Source organism: Ranitomeya imitator, chromosome 4 (genome assembly GCF_032444005.1).
Source record: "Ranitomeya imitator isolate aRanImi1 chromosome 4, aRanImi1.pri, whole genome shotgun sequence".
In the NCBI taxonomy this organism is placed as follows: Eukaryota; Metazoa; Chordata; class Amphibia; order Anura; family Dendrobatidae; genus Ranitomeya; species Ranitomeya imitator.
The window spans coordinates 352027796-352043254 of record NC_091285.1 but is presented as its reverse complement, the minus strand read 5'-3'; the positions used below and the strand labels follow the sequence as shown (position 1 = coordinate 352043254).

General features: G+C 44.0%; 1 long non-coding RNA gene across 1 annotated transcript in view; it reads right to left on the bottom strand.

Annotated features, from left to right (window-relative positions):
* LOC138674120 (uncharacterized) overlaps nucleotides 1–15459 on the bottom strand; it is a 139192-nt gene that overhangs the window by 37554 nt on the left and 86179 nt on the right. Inside the window, exon 2 of the long non-coding RNA XR_011320494.1 lies at nucleotides 9422–9461. This is a non-coding gene — a long non-coding RNA (uncharacterized lncRNA). The remainder of the gene's footprint in view (nucleotides 1–9421; nucleotides 9462–15459) is intronic.

Below are 15459 nucleotides of genomic sequence, written 5' to 3'. Positions count from 1 at the left end.
CATGTGGGTTAAGGTATGGGGGTGGGGTATTTTTAGATTCCACATTTTGTTTTTCTCCACAGCCTGTGGGTCTAATACACCACTTTTTACTCTGTTGATTATATGTCCATCCCTTATTTTCTGCTACCCTAGAGACATCAATCAATGCTTGGATCTGATCTATCCATTTCTTGTCTCTGATTATGCCTTTTTTCCTTTCCTGAATTCCTTCCCATAGTTTTCTACTAAAAGCTTCTGCCCTAGTAACTCCAAACTTACTAAAAATCTTTTTCAGCCCCTTAGTGGGATCTTCACCACTTCTCTCCTTTATGATAGTATAGATATCTAATTCTTCTGGTTCCGACTTTGTTTGCTTATTCCCCATTTTCTTATCCTGAGCATTCTTGCCCTAGGTGGCGTTTGGGTATGAGAATACCTCGTTACCTTCTTCCTAAGGAGCTAGGATGTCTTTTTCTTGCCCTAGGTGGCGTTTGGGTATGAGAATACCTCGTTACCTTCTTCCTAAGGAGCTAGGATGTTTAAACTGTGTTGATGTAAGAAAATCCTGATTCCTACACCTATAGCAAACAACACAAATGCAACCAGACAGAAAAAGAAAAAGAACATACAACGTATCTTGTCCCAGGCTAATTTATCTGTCCTGGGCTTATACTATCACATACAACGTATTCTTGTCCCAGGCTAATTTATCTGTCCTGGGCTCATACTATCATACACTTATCCGTCACCAGGTTTTTGTCAAAGACAGGATCAGAGATTGAACATAGGCGCGGAAGTCTCCCCGAAAGGACGCAACCACGTTGCCCAGTGGGACAGTCACTTCTTCTGTTTCAACCCCCTGGGCGGCTTATAGGGCTATTCCCAACTTCCACACACCTTCTATTCACATTCACTCTCATTCAATGCCGTACTCCGTGAGGTGATCAATTCCTAAATAGTTCAAGAACCCGAGCTATAGGTATCCTCCTCTACTAGAACTACCCGCTAAAGAACACGACACAGAAAATCTTACGGACAGTGCAGGGCAGATATAAGAGATCTAACAGTGTCTCTTACCTGGCCAGGTTTTTGTTCATCTGCCGTCCATTATCCCAGATTCTCTTTTCGTTCGTATTCTGCCGGTGTTCTTGAAGGAATACACAGACCTCGGGTCCCTGTTCAGGCGCCAGGAAATGTCGGGAACACACTCAGTCGGAGCAGCCTTTGGAAGTGGAGAATCACCAGAAATAATACACAAGACACGTCTTGTATAGTGTATCACTGGGAAGTCTCTGAAGCACGCCTGCCTTCAAAGGTGCTATCCCTTCTTTATATAGTTGTTTCAGTAGGTTTAGTGGTTATACAAGTTTTGCATGTTTAAACAAAGAGACAAAACAGGAAAGAAAGAAAAGAAAAGAAAACAGTTTCGTGGGCGGCAGTTTCACAACAAACAGTACAAAGGCAATTCCACAGACAAGAAAAACAGGATTTCATACTATAGCTAAAATGTCCTTGAATGGACAGGTCAATATTTATCACAAATTCTTTTTTTTTCTTTTTTTTTTTGTTCATTGAGATAATCATTTTTGTTCTGCTCTTCACAACTACAATGGAGAGCTTAACTTACTAGTAATTTCCCTGAAATCATAAGTATACAGAAAACAGAAAGATAGTAGATTGGCCATGCCCAGGCAATATTTCATAGTGGAGTAGTATAGTGCCCATCCAGTTGTATCCCAGATTTTTTATACACAAAAAATTAAAATATAATAGACACTGCATACCTCCAACTGCAAGGCAGGTTATGTTCCCATGGTTGCTCAGCTCGCAGGACCTGTGATGTTGTCTCGGTCACATGACCGTGACGTCATGGCAGTTCCAACGTAAGCATAATTGTCTGGCGTTACAAACCGCAACCATGGGTGACTATTTGTAATTAAATAAATGCATTTTTTTTTAATATTGATGGTGCATATGCAGTGTCAATATTAAAAATAGGTTAATATTAATGGCGGCAATGGATACCTGGCGGTAAAGTTAATTAATGACGCATGTGAAATGTGATATTTAGTATACTAATGGTTTCCTTTTGTTTTCACAGAACACACAGCAGCACCCGCGAGGCTGTCCGACCCTCTGGAGCGGTCCTTTATGAAGCGCCATCTGAACTGTCGCAGCCATCCCACAGCGAGAGCAGGTCTGCATCACCACAATCTGGCGAACCGGCAGCCGGTCCATCAGATGTTCCCCTGGCCGAGGCCTCTGGCGTTCCTTCCTTCGGGTCTTCCCGACAGCGTCAGCGGGCCTCGGACAGGGCGGTCATGCCCGAATTTTTACATTTGAGCACCGTATTTCAGAATGGTTTCAAGGCGCTGTGCGATAAAATGTCCAATATCGACCGGCGTCTTGAAAACATCGAATCGGAGCTCTCGAGGCCGGCCAAACATTTTTTTAGTGCCATTCACAAGGGCATGGTTGAACATCTTACGCCGGAACTCTGCAGCAGGCTCGGGTCATGCAGTCAGCGACAAATGTGCCCGCAGTACCATCGCTGGCTGCCATGACTCCGACTCCTGCTGCAGAGCACCACCACAGAGCTCCGCGTGCCGAGGGCCACCGCCACCGCCACCACAGAACAGAGCCCCAAAGTTCAGAGCATGACAGGCCTTCAAGGGCACACAGACGGGATGCCGACCCACACCCAGAGGGAGAGAGGAGGAAAAAAAAGAAGAAGACGACGACGACAAGCACTACGACCTTGGCTATGGCTGCTCCCAAAACTACCACCAGAACACAGCCTGGGTCGACCCGGAGCACACCAAGTACCCAGGCTGGGTCTACACGGAGTACACCCAGTACCCAGCCTGGGTCTACAAGGAGTACACCTACACAGCCTGGGTCTACCCGGAGCCGGAGTAGCCAGCCAAGGACACTGGTCGTCCCTCCTCCTCCCTCACCTCCTGCTTTGGCAGTCTCGCCACCATCAACTGCCTGGATTGATGTTGGCATCCCATCTAGTGTCATAGACTATGCTGCTTCCTCCCCCTCGTCCTCCTCCTCGGTCTCCTCAACACCCCCAAAAAGTGGGGGATATCAATCCCCTTTAATCGCTGATGTTGATACCCCCTAACATTTCCCATTCCTTTTTTTTTTTGTGTCCCTAAATAAAATTTATATTTTTTAAAAAAAAATTAGTTTTTATTGTCTCAAATAAAGTTTGCACCAAATCACACCTTGCGCCGTATACACAAATCTTGTCTTTGTAACACCTGATGTGCAATGTCTGACAATATTTTTTCAATTTTTTTTTTTCATTTTTTTATAGGGCTGTCGCTCATTGTACTATCAGATGTTACAAACACAAACAGCATTGCTCAATATGTCAAGTATAAAATGTACCATCACACAACGATTTCAGTATCGATAAAGTTGGTTTTTGTGTGTAACCAACGTTATCTTTTCTGAAATCGTAAAACGATTAGGCCCCTGCTGTGTCAGGGAATGATTTGGAATTTTTTGGGGTAACTGGTCACACGCTGTCATTGTTGGATCGGCGTGTTTGACACCGATCCAGCGATGTCTTTGTTTTAAACAAGGGAATATTGGGTTACTAGCGCAGTGTTTTAAACACTCAAATAAAAAGTGGACAATACCCCACAAATATAAAAAGGTGTCAACCACGTCCCTCGCCGTCATCTTTCCGCACTGACTGACACTGTGATTCCCGCCCGTAAAGCAGAGCACACTGTTGACTTAATAATAAACGCTGTGCTGTGCTTTAGGGCTGGCACAGTACGGAAAGCTGACGGCGATGGACGTGTCACACACCGGAATGTAAGGGTTTTTTGTATTTTTTAAAATTACATTTACAATGGTAAACATCGTGAGTGCGGCCATAACACGGGGACTTGCTCTTTTTTGGTCGCTGGAGAGCTGTCTGTGTGACAGTTCTCCAGCAACCACGCGACAAATAAACAACGATCACGGTCCGGTCGTATCACTGGTCGGTCTCGTTGGATAATAGTTTTATTAATGTACCTTAAGAATATTGGTCAGGTGAGGTGGTAGCAATGTTCACAGTGTCGCCACTATTTGACTCTGGACGATTTCTAGCATCCTGAGTACAATAGTGTTAACTCTGTAGAGTTTTGCAAACATGATCGTCTCCCTCCTTGTCAAGCCAGGTTCCATATGCAAATAGTCTGCAGGATTAAAAATGGTTGACAAGGTGGGAGCCGATTATGTTATACGTCAAAACTATGGAACACACAAATTTTGTGGGACACACATTACTTTCAATAAAATTGGATTTTACAATTCTATTACTATGGAAAAACGTATGGGAGATTTGTTTTTTGAAAACGGAAAGGCACAAGAACTTTATTTCAAAACACAACGCATTAGACAATCAGGGGACATTATAACAAAAACCTTACATAGGATGGTTAAATGACATGGACTCCACAGTGTTTACATGACATCATAATAACAAGAAGAATTAAACCATTTGATCTTGCCATGAAACACGGCCAACATCTGAAACAAAGTATGCAGCAAATTGGTCCCTCATATGAGCAATCTCCACAGTTGTCCGCAGAGGATGATCTTGATAATCAGGCAATGGATTTGGTATGGGTTCATCGAGTTCCACGTTGACTCTCTCTTTATCAATAATAAAATTGTGGAGAACCACGCACGCCTTCACCACCTCATCCACTGTCTCAATTTTCAAATTTATAGCGGATCCTAAGATACGCCATTTGGAGACAAGGATTCCAAAGGCGCACTCCACAGTTCTTCTGGCCCTGGACAGTCTATCTAATATATAATTGCCTAGAATACTACTTCCTGCAATTTGTGCCAACTTCCGTGGCTTTGTCCGGAGCTAATGTCCGGAGCTAATGTCCGGAGATAAGTGACGTCAACAGTGTCCAGTGTCTGATTGGTTGCCGCCTGCTGCGAGCGACCAATCAGAAACGTGCCGTACTGTGACACACTCCGCCCGCCATTTTGGTGTGATTTTTGAATTTTTACCTCACAGCACGTTTCTACTGCGTGGAGGCGGGCCCAGTGACGTTGCTATTCAAGCTCCTGCCGAATTTCGTCAAAAAAATGATGATACCATTTACCAAAACTATATATATTTAGTTGTGAAGTGGTTAAGTGACATTTTCACACCAATTTTGAACTTTTGTTTGGTGTTTTCTCCATATACTGCCTATTATTTTTGTTCTTTCTTACTATTATTTATTAATTGTATTATTCTTACATTTGAATAAATAAAGTATATATGGATTCTAGACTCCCGATTCTTTAGAATCGGGCTGCCATCTAGTAATTAAATATAGTTTTGGTGCGGTCCAACCCCCAACTGGAGTACGGTTTAAGTAGGTTGCCACTCATTTGAAAAGCCTCATCCCCAACCACAACAAATGGCAGGGCCGGGCCTTCGGTGTTGGGAAGAGGTCATGGATGGGGGAAATTAAAATTGTTATTGTACAATCTTCGGCCCATATCAGACTCCTTAAATGTCCGTGAATCATTTGCACGGCCAAACGCTCCAATGTCCACAGCGAGAAACCTGCAGTCCGCACCTGCAATTGCCATCAGCACGGTGGAAAAGTATTTTTTATAATTAAAAAAAAAGAGATCCACTTCTTGAAGGCTTGGTAATCCTAATGTGCTTCCCATCCACGGCTCCAATACAGTTAGGGAAAGAACACACTTGTTCGAATTTTTGGGCGTTGGCCTGCCATATTTCTCTTGTAGGGATGGGTAAAAATTCCTCCCGGAGGTTGTCCCACAATGCGCGGCATGTGTCGGCAATAATACCAGACAGTGTGTAGACTCCAATCCGAAACTGGAAATGCAGTGATCTCAATGTCTCTCCGGTAGCAAGGAAACTGACAAGAAGAAAAATAAATAAATGTAATTAATTAAATTGATTTGAAAAAATTTTTCATTCTAATTATAATTACAATCCCCCACCCCACAATAGCAAAACACATTACTTTAAAAAATAGCAAGAACATATAAATCCTTCACATTGCATTACGTACCGTAGAGTCACCAGCAGACGTTCCTTGGAGGAAATCGATTTACGGAGCTGCGTGTCCTGCCTGGAAATGGTTCCTTCCACCAGACGCAGCAGATATCGGAAGCTGTTTTGTGACATCCTGGTGTATTCGAAGTATTTCTCCTGGTTCTCATTTAATTCACCAAACAGACAATGGTATGCTCCACGACTCTCTCGGACTTCCACTATAGGGTGTAGCCAAAAACGCCGACGACTCCTTCTCCGTAGTTTGTCTCTTTTCCTCTGTTCATGACAGGCAATAGCATAAGCAATAGCAAGGGCTAATTCCAGCTCAAAATTGAGGTAGATACTCTCCATGGGACGATCCATCTTGATGCTGTATGGTTGGAAATAATCTATGTCGGGGTATATATACCACTATTACATTAATACCCACCCTCATCTACCCATTGGTGGCATTATCTATTGTCTAGACACTAGACCCACCCTCTTCTATTCATTGGTGGTGTTATCTAGTGTCTAGACACTAAATTGTGTGTAAAGATATAATCATTGTTTGACAACGCATGTGTCGTAAAACGCTGCGTTTTTTGTAAAAACGCAACAAAAACGCACAAAAAACGCTGCGTTTTACGACGCATCCGTCCGACGCTTGCGTCAAAAAAGGTGCGTTTTTGCGTGCGTTTCCGAACCGTCATGCGTCGCATGACGCTAATGTGAACGTAGCCTTACTGCGTTTTTTGTGCGTTTTTCCCAAATGCATAGAACTGCAGGAAAAACGCAGAAAATCCGCAAAAATAATGAACATGCTCTTTTTTTACCGCAATGCATTTTTTTTGCGGACAAAAACGCATCCATGTGCACAAAACATGCAGAATGCATTCTAAATGATAGAATGCATAATGCATGCGTTTTTAATGAGTTTTTATAGCGTTTTTAGAGCGAAAAAACGCAAAAAAAACGCGAAAAAACCTGAACGTGTGCACATGGCCTAAAACTCTGGGCAAAACCGTCAATGAAAAAGACCTGGGTGTGTGGGTGGACGACAATCTCATGTTCAGTGGCCAGTGTCAGGCAGCTGCTACAAAGGCAAATAAAATAATGGGATGCATTAAAAGAAGCATAGATGCACATGAGGAGAACATCATTTTACCTCTATACAAATCACTAGTTCGACCACACTTAGAATACTGTGCACAGTTCTGGTCTCCGGTGTATAAGAAAGACATAGCTGAACTAGTGCCGCTGCAGAGAAGAGCGACCAAGGTTATTAGAGGACTGGGGAGTCTGCAATACCAAGATAGGTTATTACACTTGGGGCTATTTAGTTTGGAAAAACGAAGACTAAGGGGTGATCTTATTTTAATGTATAAATATATGAGGGGACAGTACAAAGACCTTTCTGATGATCTTTTTAATCACAGACCTGAGACAGGGACAAGGGGGCATCCTCTACGTCTGGAGGAAAGGTTTAAGCATAATAACAGACGCGAGTTCTTTACTGTAAGAGCAGTGAGACTATGGAACTCTCTGCCGTATGATGTTGTAATGAGTGATTCATTACTTAAATTTAAGAGGGGATTGGATACCTTTCTTGAAAAGTATAATGTTGCAGGGTATATATACTAGATTCCTTGATAGGGCGTTGATCCAGGGAACTAGTCTGATTGCCGTATGTGGAGTCGGGAAGGAAAGTGGAGCTTTGGGAAACTCGGCTTTGGGAAAATGGCCGCCGCGATCTCTTCTGCGCACGCGCGGCATCCCGCGGCCATTTTCCTGAAGCCCCGTGCAGCAGAGCACTCCATCTGCGCACGCGCGGCCCCAGGAAGATGGCCGCCCCCACCGATGACAGGGGGTAATAGCGCAGATCACGCGCTGCTTCTTCACGTGCACGCAGTGGAATCGTCACTGCAACATGCGCACACCACTACGCCACCAACGGAAAGCTGGGGAAGAAAAGAGCGATGTCACCACGCCCACCTGACCAGACCAGCCTGATTGACAGGCGAAAACGGCGATTTTGGTAATGTATTGCGCAGCATAGGTGGGGAATCAGGGTACACAAAATACACTATAGTAACGCACAGCGCAGGCCCTATTTAACAGTATTTTTATCTCAATCTGAAAAAACGGGGTGACAGGTTCCCTTTAAGTGTTCCCTTTATTTTTTTGAGCAGTGTATTTCTATTGTGGATTCATGTAAAGCTTATTCAATCAATAGTATTCAAAAATTATAATTAAATGTTCTTGGTAAAGCCATATCTTATAAAAATGGTAGTCACCCCAGTAAAAGGTAAAACTGTATCAATCACATCTATTTGTATAATTGCTTTGTAATGTTTTTATTTCCAGTTCTGTCCAGATGTCACCGTATCCCAGAATTCCAAGCAGAGGAAGTTCACCAACCGCAATATCGGGACACCCAAGTGATGGGTGTCTCAATATGGAAACTGCTGCTGGTACTAACCTATTGCGCGGTACCACCAGCGGAACACCGTCGCACCACACACACACTCTATACGCTGTACACACCACACACTCACACAGACTCATAACCGGTACCACCAGAGGAACACCGTCGCGAACATGCCGCAACCAGGATCAGCCGAGTGATTCACTGACTGCCGCTATCTTTGTACAGGAGGAGCGCATGCGCAGTTTTAATGTGACCGCCACTATCTGCCTGCACAAAGATGGTGGCGGTCTGAAGCATTCAGCTGATCTCGGTGGCAGATGCGCGACATGTCTACAGGCAGAGGAAGCCGGTCACATTAAAAGGGTTTTCCCACGAACAAAAGTTCATTTTAAAAATTGACTGTGTCTGACTGTGTACAGAGCATGCCACATCTCCTGGGCAGGGGAGGAAGCAAAAGAAAACACTGACATTACAGCAGGGGATCACAGTGTATTCATTTTGTGAGGTAAAATATTTCACTGACTGTTCTTAAAAAATATTTTACCTCAAAAAATGTATCCTCTGCGATCTCCTGCTGTAAGGTCAGTATTGTCTTTTGCTTCCTCCCCTGCCCAGGAGCTGTGGTATGCTCGGTACATGGTCAGATACAGACAATTTTTTAAATAAACTTTTGTTCATGGAAAAACCCCTTTAAAAAGCAAATATCAACCCCAACATGGCTCCTCCTAAAAAAGTACGCCAATGACAATGAAAGGAAAGCAGCAAAGGCACAAGCAGCAAAGGCACAACATGGAAGACAACAAAGGGCAAATGAGACTCTTGAAGAGCAACAGCATCACTGGGACAAAAACAATGCATATAAGCGTAGGCGTCAAGCACATGAGTCCCGTGATGCAAAAGTCATTATCACAGGATGCCACTAGGCATCAACAGCGCCGCATGCCTGCCCCTATTGTGACATTACCGCTCTCCATCTAGTTTATACATACTCTTTGTTTCTGCCTTTCTTGTTTGAACATCATTCTGCTCCTATGGGAAAAATAAATGTTATTTTTCTGCAAGTAGAAATGTACTATAAAATATTACCATAATTAGCAGCTACGGTATATTTTTGGATTCCAGTTAGAAATATAAGCAATATTTTATAATTGTGCGCAGAAAGCATTTTTATAAAATATACTGCAACTTGTACATAAATATGTATTGTTTCCACTATTCGGTTGAAGGGGTATTACCATCTCCTAGATCATATCCCAATATGTATGTAGTCGGTGTAATAATAATAATATCAAATACCTCAAATTAGAAATGTAGTATAGTTTTTCTGATTCACTACATCTCGATTACGACCACTGATATAGTGACAGCTAGTTAGCTAGTAGCTAGTGGTCGTAACCATGGATACCTAAAGGTGCTGCAATGACTGCATGAGGAAAGAGATCTAACGAATCAGAAAAACTATACTACATTTCTAATTGGAGATATGCTAATATTATTATTATACCTACTACATATTAGGATATGATCTTGGAGATGAAAATACCCCTTTAAGTTCCCACGTAGAATTTTTTTTTATCTGTATTATCATACATACAGCAAGTCATCCATATAGCTTCCATTTTTATACATCAATAGTTATTAAAATTCACAAAACCAAACACAGTTTCCAGTGTTCAAAAACTGTGCACCCATAAACTGAGTGAGTCTCATCCGAAATACAAAAGAGACAAGTGCATGAAAGAATTTTTTGTTAATGTAGACATACGATCTTTGCAAAAACAATTTCATTTGAACAGATAACATTGGTCCGAGTGCTGTCAGTTATTTATATAGAAGACATGGTTAGGTAAACATATCTTTACAATAGTAACTATAAAAATTTAGAGAAGAGAAAAAATTTCCTAAGCAGGAGTTTGCGATAAAATCTAATGATTTATTAGAAAAGTACCGTATATACTCGAGTATAAGCCGACCCGAGTATAAGCCGACCCCCCTAATTTTGCCACAAAAAACTGGGAAAACGTATTGACTCGAGTATAAGCCTAGGGTGGAAATGCAGCATTTACTGGTGAATTTCAAAAATAAAAATAGATCATTATTGCCCCATAGCTGTGCCATATAGTGCTCTGCACCGTTCATATTTCCCCATAGCTGTGCCATATAGTGCTCTGCACCGTTCATATTTCCCCATAGGTCTGCCATATAGTGCTCTGCACCGTTCATATTTCCCCATAGCTCTGCCATATAGTGCTCTGCACCGTTCATATTTCCCCATAGCTCTGCCATATAGTGCTCTGCACCGTTCATATTGCCCCATATCTGCCCCATATAGTGCTCTGCACCGTTCATATTGCCCCATATCTGCCCCATATAGTGCTCTGCACTGTTCATATTGCCCCATATCTGCCCCATATAGTGCTCTGCACCGTTCATATTGCCCCATATCTGCCCCATATAGTGCTCTGCACTGTTCATATTGCCCCATATCTGCCCCATATAGTGCTCTGCACCGTTCATATTTCCCCATAGCTCTGCCATATAGTGCTCTGCACCGTTCATATTTCCCCATAGCTCTGCCATATAGTGCTCTGCACCGTTCATATTTCCCCATAGCTCTGCCATATAGTGCTCTGCACCATTCATATTGCCCCATATCTGCCCCATATAGTGCTCTGCACCGTTCATATTGCCCCATATCTGCCCCATATAGTGCTCTGCACTGTTCATATTGCCCCATATCTGCCCCATATAGTGCTCTGCACCGTTCATATTGCCCCATATCTGCCCCATACAGTGCTCTGCACCGTTCATATTGCCCCATATCTGCCCCATATAGTGCTCTGCACTGTTCATATTGCCCCATATCTGCCCCATATAGTGCTCTGCACTGTTCATATTGCCCCATATAGTGCTCTGCACTGTTCATATTGCCCCATATCGTGCTCTGCACTGTTCATATTGCCCCATATCTGCCCCATATAGTGCTCTGCACCGTTCATATTGCCCCATATCTGCCCCATATAGTGCTCTGCACTGTTCATATTGCCCCATATCTGCCCCATATAGTGCTCTGCACTGTTCATATAGCCCCATATCTGCCCCATATAGTGCTCTGCACTGTTCATATTGCCCCATATCTGCCCCATATAGTGCTCTGCACTGTTCATATTGCTCCATATCTGCCCCATATAGTGCTCTGCACCGTTCATACTGCCCCATAGATGCTCGGTATAAATCTGTGCCGCCGCTGCTGCAATTAAAAAAAAAAAGCCATACTCACCTTTCTTGATTGCAGCTCCCAGCATCCGGTCCCGGCGTCTCTGCGCTCTGACTGATCAGGCAGAGGGCGCCGCGCACACTAATATGCGTCATCGCGCCCTCTGACCTGAACAGTCAGAGCGCAGATAGACACCGGGAAGATGGAGCGGCGCCCGGAGGCTGGAACGCGGACAGGTGAATATCAAATACTTACCTGGTCCCGACGTCCGGCTCCCCCTGCCGTCCCACGGTCTTCTGTGCCGCAGCCTCTTCCTCTATCAGCGGTCACCGTTACCGCTGATTAGAGAAATGAATAGGCGGCTCCACCCCTATGGGAGGTGGAGCCGCTTATTCATTTCTCTAATGAGCGGTCCCACGTGACCGCTGAAGAGGGGAAGAAGCTGCAGCACAGAAGACCGTGGGACGGGCAGGGGGAGCGTCAGGATCGCTGGAAGCAGGTAAGTATGCCTCAGCGCCCTCACCCGCCGACCCCACCGCTACCGTGACTCGAGTATAAGCCGAGAGGGGCACTTTCAGCCCAAAAATTTGGGCTGAAAATCTCGGCTTATACTCGAGTATATACGGTATCTACTATATAATTGTCTAAAGGTCACTTCCGTCTGTCTTTCTGTCTTTCACGGATATTCATTGGTCGCGGTTTCTGTCTGTTATGGAAATCCAAGTCACTGATTGGTCTTGTCAGCTGCCTGTCATGGCTGCCATGACCAATCAGTCCGATTCATCCCTCCCTACTCCCCTGCAGTCAGTGCCCGGTGCCCGCTCCATACTCCCCGCAGTCAGTGCCCGGCGCCCGCTCCATACTCCCCGCAGTCAGTGCCCGCTCCATACTCCACCCAAGTCACCGCTCACACAGGGTTAATGCCAACCGGTAACGGACCGCGCTATGCTGCGGGTAACTCACTCCGTTACCGCCGCTATTAACCCTGTGTGACCAAGTTTTTACTAATGATGCTGCCTATACAGCATCAATAGTAAAAAGAACTAATGTTAAAATTAAAAAAAAAAAAACCTGCTATTCTCACCTTCCGTAGTCTGACGATGCGCTCGCGCCTGCCGCCATCTTGCCTTCTCAGAGATGCATTGCGAAATTACCCAGAAAACTCAGCGGTCTCGCGAGACTGCTAAGAGATCTGGGTAATTTTGCAATGCATCCTGGGAACGCAAGATGGCAGCAGCCGCGCGCGCATCACCAGAGGTTCGCTGGATCTACGCTGGATCCCGCCGGCGGGTGAGTATATAAATATTTTTTGTTTTAATTATTTTTAACAGGGATATGGTACCCACACTGCTAAATACTACATGGGCTGTGTTAGATACCGCGTGGCTGCTGTATACTACCTGGCCAGTGTTAGATACTATGTGGGCTGTGTTCTATACTGCTTGGGCTGTTATATACTACATGGCTGCTATATACTATGTGGGCAGTGTTATATACTATGTGGCTGTGTTCTATACTGCGTGCTGTGTACTACGTGGCCACTGTTAGATACTATGTGGCCTGTGCTATATATTACGTGGGCTGTGCTATATATTACGTGGGCTGTGTTATATATTACGTGGCCAGTGTTACATACTACGTGGGCTGTGTTATATACTGCGTGGCTGCTATATACTGTTTGGGCTGTGTTATATACTATGTGGGCTGTGTTATTTACTGCGAGGCCTATATTAACACATCGGGTATTCTACAATATGTATGTATGTATATAGCAGCCACATGGTATATACCACAGGCCACGTAGTACTCCTATATACTACGTGGTCTGTTCTATATACTATGTGGCTGCTATATACATACATACATATTCTAGAATGCCCGATGCGTTAGTACAAAAATAAATTGCAACATAAACAACCTCAACTTAAAAAAAATAGTCAGGCAAATGCGTTTCGCATGTATTTCCTTAACCCCTTTCTGTCATTAGACGTACTATTCCGTCCATGTGGGGTGGTGTTGTGAATTCTGTGGCTGAATTCACTCCTGTGGTCACAAGTGGTACTGCAGCTTCTGAGCTTCCTCCCTCAGGTGTTCTGGTGAGCTCGTTGGCTGCTTTGTTATTTAACTCCGCCTGATTCTGTCTTCCTTGCTCCTTGTCAATGTTCCAGTGTTGGATCTGAGCTTTTGGATCTTTCCTGTGGCCTGCTGCTCTGCTTAGATAAGTGCTTCTTTGCTTTTGTTGCTACTTTTTCTGTCCAGCTTGTCAATTCGTTTTGCTGGAAGCTCTGAGACGCAAAGGGTGTACCGCCGTGCCGTTAGTTCGGCACGGTGGGTCTTTTTGCCCCCTTTGCGTGGTTTTTTGCTTTAGGGTTTTTTGTAGACTGCAAAGTTCTCTTTGCTATCCTCGCTCTATCTAGAATATCGGGCCTCACTTTGCTGAATCTATTTCATCCCTACGTTTGTCTTTTCATCTTGCTAACAGTCATTATATGTGGGGGGCTGCCTTTTCCTTTGGGGTATTTCTCTGAGGCAAGTCAGGCTTGTTTTTCTATCTTCAGGCTAGTCAGCTCCTCAGGCTGTGCCGAGTTGCATAGGTAGTGTCAGGCGCAATCCACAGCTGCCTTTAGTTGTGTTTAGGATAGGTTCAGGTATTGCGGTCTACAGAGATTCCACGTCTCAGAGCTCGTTCTATTGTTTTTGGGTTATTGTCAGATCACTGTATGCGCTCTGACTGCTGGCACACTGTGTCACTGGATTGCCTACATAACAGTACAAGGAGCCGACCTAATGATTCTCAATAGAGGGAAAAAAGAAGTTCTGACATCATTTTTTTTTCTCAGCTCTGTGTTCAGTCTTTTTTTTCCCCTAGACATTTGGGTGTTTCAGGACACAGGTGTGGACATGGATATTCAGGGTCTGTGCTCTTCAATGGATAATCTCGTTACAAATGTACAAAGGATTCAAGATACTATTGATCAGAAATCTATGTTAGAACCAAGAATTCCAATTCCTGATTTGTTTTTTGGTGATAGAACTAAGTTTCTTAATTTCAAAAATAATTGTAAGCTATTTCTGGCCTTGAAACCTCATTCTTCTGGTAATCCTATTCAACAGGTTTTGATTATTATTTCTTTTTTGCGCGGCGACCCTCAGGACTGGGCATTTTCTCTTGCGCCAGGAGACCCTGCATTGAGTAATGTCAATGCGTTTTTCCTGGCGCTCGGATTACTTTACGATGAGCCTAATTCAGTGGATCAGGCTGAGAAAAATTTGCTGGCTTTGTGCCAGGGTCAGGATGATATAGAAGTATATTGTCAGAAATTTAGGAAGTGGTCAGTACTCAATCTGTGGAATGAATCTGCGCTGGCAGCTTTGTTCAGAAAGGGTCTCTCTGAGGCTCTTAAGGATGTCATGGTGGGTTTTCCTATGCCTGCTGGTTTGAATGAGTCTATGTCTTTGGCCATTCAGATCGGTCGACGCTTGCGCGAGCGTAAATCTGTGCACCATTTGGCGGTATTGTCTAAGATTAAACCTGAGCCTATGCAGTGCGATAGGACTATGACCAGAGTTGAACGGCAAGAACACAGACGTCTGAATGGTCTGTGTTTCTACTGTGGTGATTCCACTCATGCTATTTCTGATTGTCCTAAGCGCACTAAGCGGTTCGATAGGTCTGCCGTCATTGGTACTGTACAATCCAAATTCCTTCTGTCCATTACCTTGATATGCTCTTTGTCATCGTATTCTGTCATGGCGTTTGTGGATTCAGGCGCTGCTCTGAATCTGATGGATTTGGATTATGCTAAACTT